Source organism: Lathamus discolor, chromosome 21 (genome assembly GCF_037157495.1).
Source record: "Lathamus discolor isolate bLatDis1 chromosome 21, bLatDis1.hap1, whole genome shotgun sequence".
NCBI lineage: Eukaryota > Metazoa > Chordata > Aves > Psittaciformes > Psittacidae > Lathamus > Lathamus discolor.
Window position 1 is genome coordinate 4,550,845 of NC_088904.1, and position 5,802 is coordinate 4,556,646.

At 43.4% G+C, this 5,802-nt stretch overlaps 1 protein-coding gene across 7 annotated transcripts in view; it reads right to left on the reverse strand.

Annotated features, from left to right (window-relative positions):
• Positions 1 to 5,802, reverse strand: part of COMP (cartilage oligomeric matrix protein) — a 36,920-nt gene that overhangs the window by 30,496 nt on the left and 622 nt on the right. For 4 of the 7 annotated variants that reach the window (XM_065699810.1, XM_065699807.1, XM_065699802.1 and 1 more), the window contains exon 2: positions 976 to 1,092. The exons of 2 other annotated variants lie outside the window; for them this stretch is intronic. The gene's annotated coding sequence lies outside the window, so the exon portion shown is untranslated. Of the gene's footprint in view, positions 1 to 975; positions 1,093 to 3,748; positions 3,934 to 4,082; positions 4,664 to 5,802 lie in introns of those variants that run through there. One more of the 7 variants, XM_065699804.1, reaches the window with a different exon arrangement.

Sequence of the window (5,802 nt, forward strand, 5' to 3'; positions counted from 1 at the left end):
GAATGCTTTGAGAAGAAAGCAAGCTTCTACCACATCAGAAGTTGTGTTGCTAAAACTTTAAAGTATTTATAAATTTAAATGAGCCTCCAGGGACAACCTGAAAGCTCACCACTCTCCTATTTTCCCCACTAAACCAAGGGGAGGAACTCCACTCCATGAGATCCAAACACACATCAAACCCTTTGTGAAGCACTGGATTTTACATTACACTGAAATAACCTCAGTGCTTCTCCATCTGCCCAGAAGAACTGCCAGAAATTAAAACAAAGGAACATGTACACTCTTTGTAGTCAATCAAGGGCTTCAATAGCTGGTTTTACACTCAGATACAATGACATCTGTTTTGAAGAAGCCCAGTTTAAAGAAACTTTGATGCCCCTTTAGAAACTGAGGATTTTTAACAAGTCTGCTCCTTACAGAACTCCTACCCAAAACAGATTTAATAGGTAACAGATACTCTTAAATATGTTCTTGAATGTATCCATCAATTCCAGCAATTTTATTTCTTGGAGTTTAGAAACCATGCCTTTTTGTTAGCACAGTTTGCTTTTAACTTCTGTGGCCAGTTAAAGAGATCACTTCACATAGCACTTTTGCAACCAGAAACCTTCAGAAAGCCAGAAGCTTTGTTCATAAAAAGACTTTTCCCCTAGATGAGTTCCTTGAATTGAGTCTGTGCTAACGTGGCATTGTTTAGGATGAACACACACTTCAGCTATTTTCAAGGAGTGGGTGTTAGAAAGGATTTTAATACATTTTGGAAGGAAGGATTTCAAATTTAATACTTAAATAAAGTAGTTTTAATTAGTATTTTAATATTAAATTACCTTTTCACAGTTTATTAGCCTTTTAGTATCCACTTAACTTAGACAGTGAAAGAAAACTGGTTTATAGCACAGAGTTTATAGGTAGTTTCATTTACTGGCTTTCATCTCTTATCAGTTTATGTCACTCATCACCATAATATCTAAGTACCTTCTTCATTCAGGATCACTGAAGAAATGTCAAGATCTTTTCCTCCTTTTCCTTCACTGTTTTAAGTTCCCAATCCATGCCTTGTTTCAGTAATACTTTTTATAGCCACAACTGAACCTGCAGGGAAGGCAGTTGAAACAGAAGTATTACACAATTTGAAGGATAAAAGCATTGAGATTCCCATGATAATGAGCAACAGCCCTTTGCTGTGAATTTTCTATACTACATTACTCACACTTCTGAAGTTAAAGCTGGGCTGCATTCACTGCCACGCACACACTTCTGCACCTTGGAGAAATCCTTACTTTTTTCTGATATGCCTTTTTTTTTGTGAAAATATTCTGTGTATTAAACTGGGCTTTCAAAAATGACCATTCAATCTAATAGCACTCACCAAGAGCTTCGAATGCAGTTCAAATACCCGGCACAGAAATGTGGTAAGACTGAAGTCCATAGTTATTTCAAAAGAAGGCATTTTTCCCATCTTACTCACAATAGCACTTCTCCCAGTATTATTGTTTGGATCCCAAACAGCAGCATGCCCAAGTAGCAATGCCTCTGTCTCACCAGGGCTGGAAACAAAGCTTTACTGACATTAGGGATTAATCAACTGCATATCCTTAAACACACATGCTGCATTACTTCCAATCTAGTGCATATCGAGACCATGTTTTTTAATTCCGCAAGGGCCCAATAAACCCTTCAATGTTTACTTAAGGGGATTTCATGGTGTTTTTGTTTCATGGAGGCATTTAGATGAGCTCTGATCTCACTACATCTGCATCATCAGCCATTCATTTGTGAAAACTAAACACACAAAACTAGCTCCATACCCCTCTCCTGCACATGCCTGCTGAATGCTGCAAGGTTTGTTGGTTCAGCCTTAGAGATGGAACCAGAATACAGCCAGCCCAACCTCTCTCTGTCCCAGCGCTACTACACATATTAAAATAGGAAAACGCTGAGGGAAGGTACAAAGTTCTGGGAAAAGCGCCATTACAACCATTAATGCTTATTATCACATTTTATAATGTCTATACAGCTTTTTAAGGATTCTATGGGATGAAGGAAGCTACAGACACGTTATGATCCCAGAAGATCTTCCTAAACAAAAGGAAAACACATGTTCCTGTGAACCTGCGTAAAGCCGCTCTGTTGGCATCCTTTCCCAGCTCTACATTAGCTTTCCCTCTATGTCCCTCTTGTGGTAACTGGGAAGAACTGTACCAGCTGCAGTGGAGTAATTCCTGCAACGGTTTCTGCTTTGTCGCTGTGGTTTTGGTGCATTAGTTTTTATTAAAAAAAAAAAAAAAAAAAGTCTTTTTTTTTTTTATATTGTCAGTGTAGAGGGGGAGAGTTTTCCTTTAAAGCAAAACCAAACAACAACAGGTATTTTTTGGTCTTCCATTGGCTAGTCCTCAGGTGAGGTACAATTGTATGGAATTTTCACTTTAAGATTTGTTTCAGGGAAGAGGTGAAAGGAAAACCAGAGAGAGACAGGAAATGAAGAATTTAAAAGCACCATGAACTAAGCTGACCCTCCAACAAAAGAAGAAATAGAGATGTGAAGTGACAGCAGATAAGAAAGTGACCTGCACAGTAACTGCATTGTTTTGTGCTATAGTAACACACTGCTAATCATAGCACTCCTAATCACAGCACTCCTAGACAAACACATCACCATAGAATGTGCGAGGAGTGGGTATTCCTTAAGCATTCTTGTCAAGAACATTTCATCTCTGTTTCATTCTCATTTTCTCCTAACCTGAATTCTTTTATCCCAGGATAAAAAATACATTTTCTTCCCCTTATCCAACACTGCCATTTGAAGTAGCAGCTTTGCAAAGACTCCTCACAGTGGGTGTGATTGGCTCGGAACCCCCCACGTCATGATGACACTTCCCAGCACTATCTCCATGGCTTGGAGTTTTCACAGACCAATCAGTTCATTCCCTTCTGTAAGAGCTTGTTTTCAGCCCTCTCCTGTGCAGTCCTGAGTGGAGGATGCTATCGAATCCCAGTGCAGTGTGCCTTGGAATTGAAATGAGTTTCAAGGATAGTTCTCTGGCAAAAGCAATTATTTTGAGTCAGGACTGGGTTATTTCTATCAACACCTAAACTGCTGTATGCACCAGTTTTACATTGACAACCCTCAAGAACCTTTATCATCACCTCTTCAAGATAATCACCTGAAACTTCTTAGTTCTCAAGCAAGCAGAAAGCATCATTTTTTAAAATGAAATTCACCCACATTTGTTCTCTTGGATAGCTTCTTACAACTAAGCCTGTCCTGCAAATCTAGCATCTAATTATGCATAAAAATGGTAAAGCAGCAACAGAATGTGTTCCAGTTTCCTGAAGTGTTACCTTTTTAAATTTCATATTGGCTGCACAGCAGTAGAGCCCAATGAGTCAGAGCAGAGTGTGATCTCTGCAGCAGCCCAGCCTGAAGAGAGAAAACCTTCACGAAACACGGCTTACACAAAAAATACTGTCATGGGGCTTTCTAATGTAGCCTGCATATGTGCCTCCATGTTTAGCCTCAAAAGCCCCAAAGTGGTCGACAGAACTTCCAGCATGCAGTGAACTACAATTAAGCAATAATATAATGAAATTCAAATGTACCCTCCTTTTGTATTGATATAAAGACTATTTGCAGTCTCCAGTTAAAACACAAAGGCCACAACTAATCGCTGTGTCTATCCCTCATCAAAGCAGATCAAAACCAACTGCAGGATTCCCACATGGACCCCCTCCTCCTGCTTTTGCCCACCTCATGTGGGGGGATCCCTTGCAGCCCTCCAGCTTCAGCACCTCAGACAGCAGCACCACCATGTCCCCAGCGCAGCCACGGGGCCTCAGGACCTCAAACTCCCCTCCTGACAGCAGAGTGAAGAACGGATCTGCAGTTCTCAGCAAATTTTCCAAGCAGCCTCTCTTTAAAAGCATTGGTATTTTCTGGATTATGCAGGGGACAGGGAAAGAAACCCAGCAGCACATCAAAACCTTGATCAGTTTCCAGGGCTTTTGAGGATTCTGTAGACCAGCCAAATGCTGCAAGCACGTTGTGTTTATTAATAAATAAGTGTTCATACCAAGCAGCCTACCTGGCTTTAGAACTGTCTTCTTCAATTCCGCTTTCATTCTCAAGTAGGATTTCATATTTTCTCAGTTATGCTCTTCTCTGAACTACAAAGCAGTTAATTTCCAGTTTGCTTAAAGCAAACCAGTTTAGTTCATCCATGGATGCTTTCCAGCCAAACTTTCGGAGGGTTTTAATTCAGCTGCTTTAGGAATCAAACTGCCTTGTAACACTGATGAACTTATGCATTGGTATACACCAAGTTATCATGATGTCACCATGTTACACTGGAGCTGATGTGACAGTCCTAACTCAACAAATTTCCATTGTGCTTTTGATTTTAGCGGCTTTTTGGATTAACCTACTTTAATCTGAAGCCTGAATTAGGATACATTTATGATAAACTACTGGTACAGCCTATTCTTCCTCGAGGCTTAAAGCTAAAGATTAATTCAGACAGTCTGTATGCAGAAGTGATGATTCCTGTGTTCTCTTTACTTGTTCTTTCCTCTCCTGTGTTTGGTGCACAGAATTCCTAAAACAAGGATGCTTTTCAATCTTCATCTAGATCTTTTCAGCCCAACAGCTGCAAATCTGGCACATGCTGTTTCAGATAGAGGCTTTATCCTACACCAAAGGCAAGAATAAAATTGTTACTTATAAAAGAAGACACATATTTGCATCTTATAGTTGAAGGCTTCAGTAGGGAAGAAGGACTGAATATTGAGCCTTTCATATCAGTGTTTTTCAAACACACACAAGTTATCTTTAAAGACATTTGCTTCGTGCTGATAAAAGGATGATGAAACGAGGGCACCCAAACCAAACACTTTGTGTATATCTGGACAGGGACATGTGCTGCTCACCTTCTCTGCCCTGACCTCAGAGGACTCCTGTGGCCAACTCCACTACCCTCACCTCACAGCGACTCAGCTTTCTGATTACCACACTGTTGTATCAGGTATTACAGATATAATAGGTATTGCAGCTAGAGCAGGTATTAGTATAACACTAGATCCTCCTTAATCACCACATCTGCCTCAAAACATTTCCAGCCCGTGGATAGCTCCCTTACCCAGAGTATGTCACTGTTAGCCCAGACACTTAAACACTGATTTCAAACAGGAACACGATGCAGGCACGCCACAAACCCAGCGGGCACAGGGGGATAAAGAGCCCCATGCTGTCTCCTGAGGTAACCACCACCATGCCTCCCCTCACACGGACCTGGTACCACCACAGGGCTCCCGCCAGCACCACAGCAGCGGCAGGCCCATCCACCACCACCACCACCATCACCATCACCATCACCACCATCATCACCACCATCACCATAGCCCTCCATGGCCCCACACGAGGCTCCCACCACCCCATCTCCTCCCCTCGCCCCCCACTACCACACGCTACCGCTACTCCTTGCAGCCGCCCCCTCGGGGCCGAGCCCCCCTCTCAGCCGCCTGTGCCCCCGCGGCCCACCCTCCCTCCCCTCCTCGAGCACCCATTGGCTGTCAGAGCCGTCCATCATAGGCAGGCCCCGCCCCCTTCCAGGGGTGAGGGGGGGGCTGAGTGGGTGGGCGCGGGACAGGATCCCCCCCCCTCCCGCCCGCGGCGCGAGCCCCTTCGCGCCTTTTCCGCCGGAGCTCCTCCCCTTTCGCCTGCCCTCCCCAGGTGTGTGCGTGTTACGTCACCCCCCCACGCGCACGGGGCGTGCTGGCGTCGCCGCCGTCGTCCTCCGTGCGCTCCGC